At 40.6% G+C, this 14,160-nt stretch overlaps 1 protein-coding gene across 3 annotated transcripts in view; it reads left to right on the top strand.

The window, feature by feature from the left end:
* Positions 1 to 14,160, top strand: part of LOC101831473 (SLX4 interacting protein) — a 169,830-nt gene that overhangs the window by 132,620 nt on the left and 23,050 nt on the right. The window lies entirely within an intron of this gene.

Below are 14,160 nucleotides of genomic sequence, written 5' to 3' on the forward strand. Positions count from 1 at the left end.
TTATTTCTTCTTTTGAAGGAAGAGAAAACAAAGAAGATATGAGACCTATTTGCAGAAATTGTCAATAGGTGTGGTGATAACTAAGCTAATATGCATTAATGTCTCCTGAGTTGCCTGGGTAGTTTGAGCCTTGGGTACCTTAGAAATTACCTTTCTCCTGGTTCTCCTTCTGTTTTCTACAGAAGCCCTGACAAAGACCTGTTTGTGTTTAAGGAACTAGGGTAATACACCTTCTTTTCACAGACAGATCATATCCCTTTTTTTATTTTACAAGAATTGCTTTTGAACCCCAGACTGATGGCTAAGAGGCCAACAGGGGACTGATGCAGACTCCATGAATGAAGTATCAGTGAGGAGGCCTAAGAAATCTCTGGGGCCTTGGGTAGTAGATTAGTGTTCACCATGACATACAAATAAAGTTTGGGAGCCCATTCCACATGGAGGGATGCTCTCTCATCTTGGACACATGGTGAGGGGCCTAGGTCCTGCCCTGGATGAAATGGCAGACTCTGGAGATCCCCCCAAAGAGGGCCTCACCCTCCCTGGGGAATGATGTGGGGATTGGGCTGGGGGTGGGGTGGTGGGGGGGCTGGTGGAGGGACAAGGAGGGGAGCTGGGGTTGACATTTGAAGCATGCATGTTTCTAATTTAAATAATAATAATACAAAAAAAGAATTATGTGAAGTACCACCATGACTCTAACAAGCCTTTTAGAAATAATTTATTTGTGACATCCTGTAAATCAACATAATAATATTTAGAATTCGATGACTTCAAAAATGACTCTGCATCCCAATTCCCTGGAGCTCTTTAAAAAGAATTTAGCTTTCTGGCTGTGTATCTTATATGCCTCATCTGCTGTGGAAATTCACATTCCACAAACAATATAGATAGGCACCATGGACCCATGACTCGGAACTGAAGAGACTCAAGACTAGTCAGTGCTTATATGGACATCATGATAGTTTATTTAACAACTGTAAAGAAAGTAGAAGATGTGATCAACATGGAAAATATTTAGTCTTGCCATCCATGATTTGAGTAGTGAATGCATTAGGACCACACTTCCTCAGATGGAATTGAAAATCTAAATGACAGTGACAGAATTAAGAAGTATGTTCTTCATAGCCAGATGCTGAGCAGCAAATGTAAGGGAGAAGCCAGACTAACTGTCAGGAGAGAGTCAGAAGGCGAGGGGCCCAGGACTAGGAAATGAACACAGAATTGACTGTGGCACAAAAGAGCCATAGTGTGCCCTTCCTTTTGTTTAGTGATTCCCCCTGAAGCCCTGTGTTGTGTTCTACTTCTCATCTCCACTAAATTCCTGACCCAGATGTTTGTCTTTCTGGAGCCACTCTGGTATTCTCTTTCATACTTCTCCCCCAAAGCTAGGCAAGAATACTACCAAATACCTCTTGGTGGCCAGCTCAGCGTTTTATTTTCTTTAAACTCCATTCTGAGACTTCAGTCCTTATTCTTGTCCCACTACTACTTGTGAGCTCCTCTTTGTTGCCCTTAAACATTGCTGTGCCCTCCCCCCCCCCACACACACACACATGCTGCCATTGGATTTCTCCTGACCATGCTCACCTGTAGATCTGTGTCACCTTTCGGTCAGATTTTTCTCAGTATATCCCCCAGTGTGACTTCTCCCCTGAAAGCTGTTTTATTTTGCCTTGCAAATAGAGTCACCCAGATTACTCACTGGTTCTTCTCTAAAGTTTTATTCATTGTCTTATCAACTCTCCATAAATTCCATGTTCTGGCAAGCTATGATTTATCTGTGATGAATTCACAAGGTGAAACACTCATTACCATCCCTCTGTATATATTAAGTTAATAACCAGTCCTGTCTCTGATTCTGTATCTGGTGTTCCATTTGTCTTTTTCTTATGACTGCTAATGAAACTGTCTCCCGTTAGGCTTTGTTAAAAGCTTGAGACAATAGTCAATTTAATGGAGTTATTTAAGCATAGACTAATTCCTGAATGTACAGTACTCCAGACCAGAAGAGGTTCAGAGAGCCCCCTCCAGATGTGGGAGTAGTTGGCTCTTACAAGCTGATCATGCGAACAAACTGAAGAAAGTACTTGATTAGGCTATGTAAATAGTCATTAGTTCTGAGTATAGCTTAATGGAAAGTCTCCATTTATTTAACAGATCGGTTACTTGGCTTTCTGAAATTGGCATCAAATGCAATTAAAAATTAATCAGTTAGAATTTGTTCATCTAAGGTAAATTTCACAGTCTGTGCAAGAGTATCTTTTGTAAAACACTGAAAGTCTATTGGTGTGGGGAGGGGGGTCAATGTGGGTCTGGGTATGGTGACATATGCTTATAATCCTAGCCTTTGCTATCCTGAGGCAAGAGGATTTCAAGTTCAAGGCCAGCCTGAACTATATAAAACTGTCTAAAGCTGACACTAAGTATTTACTTCATAATTGAGAATGTTATATTCTTGGGTGCTAGCAACAATATTCATTAGTCTACTAGAAATCTCAAGCCAAAGAGTAAGATGAGGAATGCAAAAGCACAGGTGAAAACAATGGAACGAAAAAGTTTGTCAGTAAATACTATGATTATAGGGGGTTGCGGGGATTGGTGGTGGGCAGGAGAGGAGGGGAGGGAGAAGGAGCTGGGATTGACATGTGAAGCAAGCTTGATTCTAATTTAAATTTAAAAAATTCTACGTGTGTTGGGCTTTTGCTTAATGGGACTTGTGTTCATGTTTGAATCTTTTATATAATAAACTTCTTGGTATATAATAAACAAAAAACATATTATGATTATATCCCAGAGAAGGGTGTTCCTTATGAGCCCCTAGCCATCTGTGATGGAACCTTAATCAGTGTTGTGTAGTATTCAAAACAGCTGAAAATTTAGCATTGAAATGGTCATGTTATACTCAGAGGGCAGTATTCCATAATTCATTATTAGCCTTAGTAACACTGTAGTAGTCAAAGCAGTATAATAGTTGCATAAAACTAGTTTTCAGCTTTTTGTGAAAATGTTAAAGCTCTTAAAAATGATCAGGAGTTTTATCATATTAAATTAGTAATAAATTTTATTGGAAAATGTTAGTTTTCTTGAAACTAATCTTTATATCATTTAGGATCTTTTAAATCAAATGTTCAAAAGACTTGTTTTCATGCAGTTTGACAAGCTAAATCAAAGGACAAAAGGCCAGGAACAAGTATTATTGATAAAGAAGAAAGTATTGAAGAACAAGAGAATAATTTGCTCTACCACATTAAGACTTGTTACAAATAAAATTTAAGTAATTGAAAAGGAATGCAGAAAAGGGCATGCATGACAGAACTGATATTGTGGATCAATGTGGGCTTTCTATCTGATATTTAACTCCTCATCTGTGACATTGATTTTGTGTAAGATATGAATTACATTTGAATAGCACTGATCTGGGATGTGTTGGCTCATGCTTTTATTCTCAACACTCAGAAGACTCAGGCAACATTAGTAAGATGATCCAGCCTGGGCTACTTAGAAAGACATTATCTCAAGACAAACATACATTGGTCACTGCCTATTGTCTGCTATATAAAGAACATTGTAACATTAAAAATAAAAACCCAGAGACAGATATTGGGGAAATCAGAGAAGATCAGAAAAGCAAAGCAGCCAAGACATTATCTCTTACCTCTACCTTGGACTGAAACAGCAATCCTGTCTCCACAATTCCTCAGAGACAGTGCCCTCCACCAAACCTCAGGCTGCAAATCCTGTCTTCACCAAGCCTCACACTGTACTCCCAGACTGCTGTCTCTCTTCAGTGTGGCTGGAGACAGATTCTTCAAATGAGGTCCTTTGCTATTTCCTTTTATACCTCCCTACTGCTGGGATAAAGGCGTGGGATCCCAAGTGCTGAGATCACCTTTGTGTGAGCTATTTCTCTTTAGGACTGGACCAATTTCATGTAGCTCAATGCGGCCTTGAACTAACAGAGATCATTTGTCTGGAATCCTGAGATTAAAGGTGTGTGCCATCACCACTTGGCTCTATGGCTAGCTAGTATGACTGATGGGATTAAAGTATGTGTTACCATTGACTGACTATGGCTTGTGACTAGCTTTGCTTTCTGTACCCTCAGGCAAGCTTTAATAAATCATAAATAATATATCACCACAGAACATTGTTAGGCAGGTGTAGTTATACACATTAGCACTAGGAGATAGCAGTAAGAGCATTGGAGCTCATTGCTAGACTTGATGCTGTCTTAAACAAAACCACACATTGGGAGCTGTGGATGGCTCAACAGATAAGGGTACTTGCAACCAATCCTGAAAACCTGTGTTTGGTACCCTGTACACAGTGAAAGGAAATAATCTACTCTGCAAGTTGTTGTCTAGTCTCTACCTACATGCCATGGCAGGTATCCCACTCCCTTTAGTTAAAAAAACAAATAAATGTAGTATAAAATAAATAATTCACATAAGGTTATGTGAAGGGGCATGGAGAAATAACATTGAGATAATTATTTATTCATTTTTTAAATAGGGCCTTGCTCCATAGCACAGACTGATCTTGAATTCACTGTATAGCCCAGAATATCATCCAGTTGCACACCTTCCTGTCTCTTTCTCCTAAGGGCTGAGGTTACAGAAGTATGCCAACATCATCAACAACATTGAGTTTTCTTTTAGCATAGTTGAAAAAATGTATTGTGTGGTTATTTCTTTTTTAAAAGTAGCATATAAAATAGCAGATTTCCTCCTGCCATTTCCACACATGATTTGTCCTGCTTGGTCCTCTCTATTCCTCTCCTTCCTCCCCAATTTGCACTGCTCCTATTCCACTTTGTTTTTTGTTTTTGTTTTTGTTTTTTTGTTTTTTTTTTGTCATGTGAGTTTGAGTACCCTCTCTGTCTCTATTCCTGGCACCTTTCCCCCTCATGGTCCTTTTTCTATACTCATTGTCACTCTCACATAAACACACAAATGTAAAAAGTAGAAGCAAGGATCCATGCTTATGTCCTTAATGTTGAGACTTTAGAATAGAGTCAGAAAGTCAAATCAAACGTAGACATGCATGCCCTACACCTGAAAATTTTTACGTTAGAATAAGTGACTAAACCAGAGAGGAATACTGCCTATTTGAGCATTTGGAACTGGCCATCTTTCTGTAAGCTCTGCCAAAGACACCAAGCAGCAGGCTTCCCCAGTGTGAGGAGTTGGTACAGAGACAACAGACTGGCAGCACCAGGCTGTGCTGCACACCAAAACAATGTAATTGGACTCTACACTGTATTTTAAGCTTGAATTTCTTTCCAACTTAAAGTATGAATAGTGTTTATATAAAAGTTGGCATTACTAGTTTTTCTGATACTCATGTCCTAGATTTCCTAATGGCATCTGGCAGCTGGAGTTGAATGGCCTGTGTCACCTTTAAACAAGAAGGTAGTTCTTTTAGGCTTTTTCGGCAGATTTCAAGCCTTTTTCTGTCACCTGTTTTGCCTTGCATGCAGTTTGTCACCTGGATTCCATTGATAAGGAAGCATGGAGTTGAGTTTAGATACAGCATCCTCTCTACTGATGTTTCCAATTGCTTTTGTTTTGTGGTTTGTTTTATATATCCTGATCAACAGCCAGAAAATGGACAAGATGCTTGTCAGAGTTCTGTCTTGTACTATGATTTTATAGTCCTTTTGGAATAGACAAAGGCTGGTGAACCTTTCTATTTATATGTTTCCAAGTTGCCGTCTGGGATCCTGTATACATATTCTTAAGTTTATGACAGAACTCTTGAGTCTTAGTTCCAATGAAATCCCTGTCTCCGACCCTACCCATCACCAGCAACAGTGTATGTAACATGTAAGCCTGTGACAAGGCCCCATAAAAGCTCTCCAAAGGCCATGCCTCAGTTTCTTATTATGTTTTAATGGGCAGTATCACACTTATAATTTCTTTGCCTTCTCTATCTTAGGCCTTCTTATAAGGACATATGCAACTTTCTGAATAAATGTGGTTTATGAAGTAATGAGTTATATACTTCTTTTCTTTTTTTATTATTTTTTATTATTTATTTTTAAGTTTAAATTTAGATTAGAAACAAGGTTGTTTCACAAGTCAGTTCCAGGTCCCTTTACCTCCCCTCCTCCTGTGCCCTCCCCCAACCCCCCCAATATCCCCTCATTTCCCCAGGGAGGGTGAGGCCCTCCATGGGGGTGTCCGCAGTCTGTCATTTCATCCAGGGCAGGGCCCAGACCCTCCCCCAAGAGTTCAGGGTGAGAGTGCATCTCACATTGTTGGATCGGAGTCCAAAGTCCATGTGTATACTTGGGATGAATACTGATCTACTGCCCAAGGCTCAATAGATTATCTAGGCCTCCTCACTGACACCCCCAGTCATGGGGTCTTGATCAGTCCCATGCTGGATTCCCAGGCTGATGCCTGGGATTCAAGAGTTAACCCTTGTCAGGTCAGCTGTTTCTGGGGGTTAAACCAGCCCAGTCTTAATCCCTTTGGTCATCAGTCCTCCCTCTCTGTCACTGGCTTTCTTGAGTTCAGCTCAGTGCTTAGCCATGGGAGTCTGCCTCTTCTTCTATCAGCCACTGAATGAAGGTTCTGTTTCCCAGACTCTTTGGCCATGGGATTGTAGGCTGGCACTCCCCAGATCTATGTCTAAAATCTATATATGAGAGAGTACATGCCATGTTTCTCTTTTTGTGACTGCCTTACCTCACTCTGGATGGTTTAGTTGATGAATCCATTTCTCCTAGTGTATCTTCAACACCTGAGATTCTCTCTTCCATCTCTTGTATTCTGTTGGGAATGCTTGTATCGGTAGTACCTGACCAGCTTTTCTATTTCCTGCCTTTCTTCAGATTGTGTTTTTTTTAATGTCTCTATTTCAGTTTTCAACCCTCGCACTGTTTGCATTGTTTATTACTATTTTCAGTTTATCTTTTCATCCATTTGTTGCCTTTTACGAATTTTTTGGTTTGTTCTTTCTTCCATTTCTTGCATTTTTTGGTTTATTTTTCTTCCATTTCTTGCATTTTTTTTTGCTTTTTCTTCCATTTCTTGCATTTTTTGCTTTGTTTCTTCTTCCATTTCCTGCCTTTTTTGCTTTGTCTCTTCTTCCATTTCTTGTATTTTTTGGTTTGTTTTTTCATCCATTTCTTTGAGGGATTTTCCTATATCCTCTTTTAGGGCCTCTATCATTTTCATGAAAGTGGTTTTAAGGTCATTCTCTTCTGCTTCATTTGCATTGGAATGTTGGAGTCTTGCTGGTGTGGAGTCTCTAGAATCTGGTGGTATCATATTTGTTTTTCTGTTACTGAGTGTGTTTTTGTATTGTCTCTTTCCCATCTCTTCTTCTAGTGGGTGCAGAAAGAACCCCTTACTGGTCTGGTGGTTAGGGGACCAGAGTTCCCTTTTGGTGGGTGCTAGCAAGTCTAATAATCTGGTAGTTCTTCTATTCCTTGTCCTCGTTCTGGTCCCGTGGGTGGAGAAGAAGACCTGGAGTCTGGGGTGTTTGGCTCCCGCCTGGATTGGAAACTCTGTAGAGTTCCCAGGCAGTCCCCAGCACTGGAACACAGGCCCCTATGCAGGATCTGTTTTACCTGGTCCTGCTGGAACAGCTGGTCCCCTGGTCTCCTTGGCTCTTCTGGTTTCCTGGTCTCGTTGGCGGGAGAGAAAACCTGGATTCTGGGGTGCTTGGCTCCCGCCGGGATCGGAAGCTCTGTGCAGTTCCCAGGCAGTCCCCAGGCACTGGAACACAGGCCCCTATGCAGGGCCTGTTTTACCTGGTCCTGCTGGAACAGCTGGTCCCCTGGTCTCCCTGGATTGCTAGTTTCCTGGTCTCGTTGGTGGGAGAGAAATCCTGGAGTCTGGGGTGTTTGGCTCCTGCCTTCTTTTCTGAATGAAATACCTATAAAACAAATACTCTCCGTCTTCTCTGTGTTTCTAATCTAATCTAGTATACAAGATACTGTCAGCATTTTTCTTGCTGTTCTCTTACTCAGTTGCAACCAAGTCTTCAAATGGAAAGTGGGCTCTTCCTCCAGGCTTCAGACCAGGAACCATCCTCTGTGTATGCTGGTATGCAACAACTCTATAGCAGCACACAGCAGTCTCCTCTAATAGAAATGAGACTATACTCTACCCCTTCAGTGAGCTTACCTTTGTCAAAATGTTGGGAATCTACCATTGCACTGTTGATTTCTTGGACATCATTAATAGAACTAAATATTTAAGTTACTGTCCTTCCCGTCTTTGAACTGCAATTATGGCTTTGGTTTGTAAGCACAGAATCCTTCAACAGTTAAAGAAGTTAGAAGTTTTACATTTCTGACATTATAAAGACTATGCAAATTGGGGGAAAATGCAGCTGTTTTTTTCTTTTAAACTCAAATCCACAATTGGGGGTATTCTCTTACAGTGGCTTAGCAAGGTCTGAAGTAGCCTGCCACCAAGCCTGATGACCAAGCTTGATTCAACAAGTGGAAGTCATATGGTAGAGAGAGAGAGCACTAACTCCCACAAGTTTTCTCCTGCCTTCCATAAGCTCGTGGTGAGCAGGTACCCACCAACACCAAAACTAAACATCTACATGTAATTTGTGAAAAATGTTCATGATGACATATCAAGCAGTGGAGAGGAATATTACTTAAGATTAAAGAAGGTATCAGAATATATCTGTTAAAGTACATGATCTTTGGTTGGATCCCATTTGGAGGAAAAAATCGGTGGTTTGTATTTTTAGAAAGTTGGAGAAAATTGAATTTAGACTAGCTATCTGAGCTGTCTGCTCAACAATATTGTAGGTTTTGTGTTTGTTATCTAAAATTTGTGGGGCTAGAGGTGTTACAGGCTTCCAGAGTTCTTTGGATTTGGGAGTTTTTATATATACTTCTTTGAGTGTTTCTCATTTAAAAATCAGAACTCTCCAGTACTCCAGAATCTTACACTTTCTGATTGTTGTGTCAGTGCGCAAAGATTTTCAGATTTTTGAGACTGACCTTTCAGGTTCAGGATGCCCAATCTATAGTATGTGGGTAATAAAACAGCTGCTCCTTAGTGCTTGGAGCCATACTCACATTTTAGGAAATTAAGTCTTTATGATGACTAATTTATTTTGACATAGTTTAGATAGTATGTATATGAAATATGATAAAAGATTAGTCATTATGAATTACTGAGTCTAGATGGTGGAGTTTGGGGGACTTTGGCATTCGGTTTAATTTTCTGGATATTTGAAGTTTTATGGTCATGTAGAAGTGTGAAGCATATAAACACTCTTCCTGAACTTACCTTGTGCTTTGGGGGGGAGATTTTGCTGGAAGAGAGCATGCAGTGGGTGGGTAGAGCCCTTAAGAAACCTGTGAAGCAGCGCATACCAGCCATACCATCTCATCAGCAGGACACACAGCTTCCCCCATACATGGTCTCAGAACAGTTTGAGGGTGGAACTTCTGTGTTATGTACTGTACTACCAACTTCCCTTGGCAGCTGCAGCGATTCTCAAGTCATTTTGACTATGAGTCCACAGAAAAGCTAATGAGGCTGAATAGTTTAACAGTAATTCGAGGCAATTTTCTCTCAGTGACTTGGCACTATGAATTATAATAACTAATAAATGACCACCTCTTTAAAATGAGCGTCTTAGTTACTGTTCAATTGCTATTAAGCCGATATCAAGCCTGGCCTCAGTTTCGCTCAATGTATGTCTGCCCCTGTCTGTCTGTCTGAGTGTCCTGTTCATCTGTGTTGTCCCCACCTCCACTTTTGAATCGAACTACTTTCCTAGCACCAGGCATTCCTGCTTGTTACCATGCTCACTGCTGTGGTGATAGTGGCCTTTGAAACTCTAAGTGAGCCCCCAGTTAAATGTTTTCTCTTAGAAGAGTTGCCTGGGTCATGGTGTCTCTTAACAGCAATAGAATAGTCACTAAGACAGAAGTTGGTATCAGGGAGTATCATATGGCTGTGCCAGGCTTGATCATGCTGTTGGTGGGGAAGAATATGGAAGAGTTTAGGACATTGGACTAGAAAAGCCGTTGGATGCTTTAAGCAGGCCTGAATGGGCCACATTTGTAGGAGCATAGAAGACAGTGCTAAAGGTGACTTGAACTGTGGGGCCCTAGCTCAAGAACTTTCAGAGGGTTAGGTTTTTAGCAAGTGTCTTAGAGACCATTCTTGTGAACCATCTCTTCTGCCTTGAGTCTTCTTATTCCTTTTTTAAATATTTTATTTAAACTAAAAAGTCTTATTTTACATACCAATCCCAGTTCCCTCTCCCTCCCGACCTCCCATGCCCTCCATCAACCCTCCATCCCACTCCTCATCCACTTCCCAGGAAGAAAAGCATGGTATGTACTCACTCATAAGTGGCTTTGAGACATAGAGCATAGGATAATAACCCTACAATTCACAACCCCAGAGAAGCTAGGAAGCAAGGAGGATTCTAAGAGAGACATACTTGGATACCCTGAGAAGGGGAAACGGACAAGGTCTCCTGAGTAAATTGAGAGTTTGGGGGGAGGAGAGAGGAGAACATGGGGGATCAGGAAGATCGAGTTGAGGGAAGAATAGAGAAGTAGAGCAAGAAAAGAGATAACTTAATAGAGGGAGCCATTATAGGTTTAAAGAGAAATCTGGCACTAGGAAAATGTCCAGGGATCCACAAGGATGACCCCAACTAAGAATCTAAGCAATAGTGGAGAGGAGTCTTATTCCTAATAAAGAAATAGTGGAATAGTTTAAGACAAATAGCCTTGTTTCTTAAGAATCTGTATACATTTTGTGACCAGCCAGTGGAGCCCAGTAGAAAATCTACGGTAACTGGTCCTCATGTGAGCCTTCAGTGGGGAGTTGGAGGCTATTTGTAGGATAGCGAGAAGTACACCAGCTCGTTATCAAGCATGGAATGCAAAAGGGAGACTGAAGTCCTTGGGGGCTGCCTAGAGGTGAGGTGTACTTTCTAGCATTGGACAATCATATGGCATTAATTAATTGAGAAATATAATTATATCTAGGAATGGACATAGTTGGGGACTTGCAATGGAAAGAGACTTATTTCTACTTGTGCATCTTTTCCCCAGTCTCCTGGCGGGGCTCTTTAATCTATGTTTTATCCTTTGGCAGTTTCATTTGTTTGTGCAGTCAATTTCAGTCATTTCAACCCACCCCCATCACCGTCTGTCTTCCCCCACTCCTTCTGCAACTGAAATCCTTCCCAGCAAGTCCCCCTCCTACTTTGATGTCTTCTCTATTTGTGTTACCCACTGAGCTTGTTAAGAGTTGCTTGTGTGGACATGGTGGAAAGTTATTTCCTGGAGCACAGACAGCTTACCACTGGCTACACCACAGAAGAAGGTGACAGCCCTTCTCCCAACACTACTAATTGTTTGTAATTTTTCAGGAAGGGGTGGGGCCTCATGGGCCCTTCCCCATTTCATGATAAAATGATGATGGGCTCAATCTTGCACAGGTAACCACAGACCTAGTGAGTTTTGAGTGTAATGGCCATGTTATGACCAGATATCTTTTTTGCAATACTTTCCCTTCCTCTCTCTTTCAGTCTTTCCTTCCTCTCTTCCCTAATTCTCTAAACATTGAAAAGGCTGATATCAGTGACCCACTTAGGGCCAAGTACTGGACCACGCTTTCTTAGTGATTCTACCAGTTATGAGTCTCTGTATTAATCACAGCCTGCTGCAATGACAAACTTCTCTGAGAACCTAACTTGATTTTCTGCCTTTAGAGCATAAGTATAGGAAGCTGGGAGATGGTGCTGAGTTGGAAAGAAACAGACCTTTGGATTCTTTGCCATATCACTGTTATCTTTAGAGTGGTGCAGCCTTGGTTTAACCCGGAGTGAGTTTAAAGCCTCAGTGGCCATTTGAACTCTGTAAACTCAATTTCATTAAGAATGAAGATAAGAATGTAGTAGTCTTTATCTCTCCCTGTTATCTATGGTAATGCAATACATCTCCCAAAGTATTTCAGCTCAGTATGTTTCAGTGGCAGTAATTTTCTCTGTTTATATATCAAATTTAGTTTGCCTTAAGAACTGACACAAGTACCTTTTGTGTATAATCTCTCTTTAAACAATGAAGTTTCATATAACCAGTGGAATTAGGTTAAGCAGGTGCAAATCATTTTTTTAACATGTTAAAGTGAACATTTCATTTGAAGGGCTATTAGACTACAATTCCTAAGACTACTAATAATATAAGCCACTTTAGGAGTGATTCCTGGACATAATTCTGTCCTGGGGGTGGGCGGGGCATAGGTACACAGGACCGGGTTCAGTCCTAATGACTTCACTAACAAATCACTTGGCATATACCTTGTATTATTTTCTATTGGAGAAGGCCTTGTATTGGAGCTTTATTGTTTAAGACTGTTTACTCCTTAGGACTTTTTGGTGTAGAGTGTCTCTATCAGCTAAATGGTATCTTCCAGGTAGCAGGCTCCCTGAACGCAGAGCAGTGGCTTTCATGAGTGGCTTTACATTTAGCTCCTTCCTGGTTATGACTTTTTGTTGCTGAGATTTTTGTCAGGAAGAATTTGAAACTTTGAACATACCATCTGCATCGCAATCGCTAAGAGCTGCAGACTAGCAAAGACTATTGTACATTCTCTTTTTCTCTTCCTTGTTTAGTCCTTTGTAAGACTCATAAACAATTCTGTGAAAATTCACTTCTAAATTTTGATGTGTTCCTGAGTTACAAATTGCTACAGATTCTTCTCCTATAACCACTCCCACTCCTGACAGTAAGGCAAATAAGCAGATGTGGAGGTGACTTCTATTTTCTCAGTGACCTAAGGAACGAAACACTTGTTTAAAGCACTCAGAGAAAATGCCAACCCTGCACATATTTTAACAACTTAGCAGAAGCAAGCAATATGACTGACATACAATCTGATTTTTATTGTGTTGGGAAAAATATATTTGATCATTGTAAATCTGGAGATTATCCTTTTGTGGATGTCACTGTCGTTTCATAATGACTGAAGTAATTGTGCTGTCAAAGCCATTGCATGTTTAGACAGAACATCATCAAGTGTGTGCTCTCCTATGTCCTGAGCCTGCTTGCAGGATGGTAAGAAGGGTAGTAAATGCAGAAGGGGAATCTTCTTTGGTTGTGTTGAAGGGGAATCTTCTTTGGTTGTGTTCTAACTATACACATGTTTTCAGGACAAACTTTGCCATGACGTTAAAGACAGCAGGGATTTATTTCCCCGCAGAGGTTGTGATGGTTTGCAGCCTCTCTGTCTTGAAGGCTTAGCAGCTTTCTCAGTTTTTTCAGTGCCAGGAACACTCCCCTCTCTCAGGACTGTGGTAACTAGAAGCAGTGTTACTTGACCTTTTCAGGAAAAATCAACCCAGTATTTTATAACCCAAGGGAAACTGGAGGAGATGTACCAAAGAAAGGAGGTAGGCAAATGCTTCCTGTGGATTGCCTGAAGTTCTGTTAGCACTCTGATGAATCAGTGGCAATTATATAGATAAGATTCTTTGTTTGGGGCAGAGTTTATGCAGTAGCTATAGTGTGCACATTTTTCAGGGAAACATAATAGTCACAATGTCATCATTTAAAAACATTCTGCTCTTAATGGATGGTCACTAGACTCCTGTTTGAGACTGCTGTGAAGAATGCTATAATGGAAATACACGTATTTGCAAAGTTCAACTTTAGCTATTGAGTACTCTTTCAAAATGGCTGTGCCTACTTGTGCTTCTATCAACAGCATATGGGAATTCCGATTGTCCCACATATTTGCAGTCCTTTTTTCTATCTGTTCCGGTGAGTTGGGAGTTCAGGGGGATGGATGTTGTTGTTTTGTTTTGTTTTCAACTCAGACAGTATTACTTACATCTCATCCTTCACTAAGATGTGACTGCACTTGAACTAAGGAGTAACTTATTTACAAAGTATACAACAATTTTTTTAATGCATGGTAAGTAGTGGATATTAGAAGATGGCCAAGACCTTTGCATCAGTTTAGACTTAATCTGTCATTCATCTGAAACCAATAATTTTTAGATATATTAGACCTCCTCATTTGTTCAATTTTATAGATGAAGTGACTGAGCCACTTCAGAAATTTAGGATCATGCCAGGTGTTTGGACCTGGCCTCTTAAAAGAGTCAGTATGATGATATTGCTCTGTCCACTCATGTGAAGCCTCT

Source organism: Mesocricetus auratus, unplaced genomic scaffold, assembly GCF_017639785.1.
Source record: "Mesocricetus auratus isolate SY011 unplaced genomic scaffold, BCM_Maur_2.0 Super-Scaffold_100004, whole genome shotgun sequence".
NCBI classification, from domain to species: domain Eukaryota; kingdom Metazoa; phylum Chordata; class Mammalia; order Rodentia; family Cricetidae; genus Mesocricetus; species Mesocricetus auratus.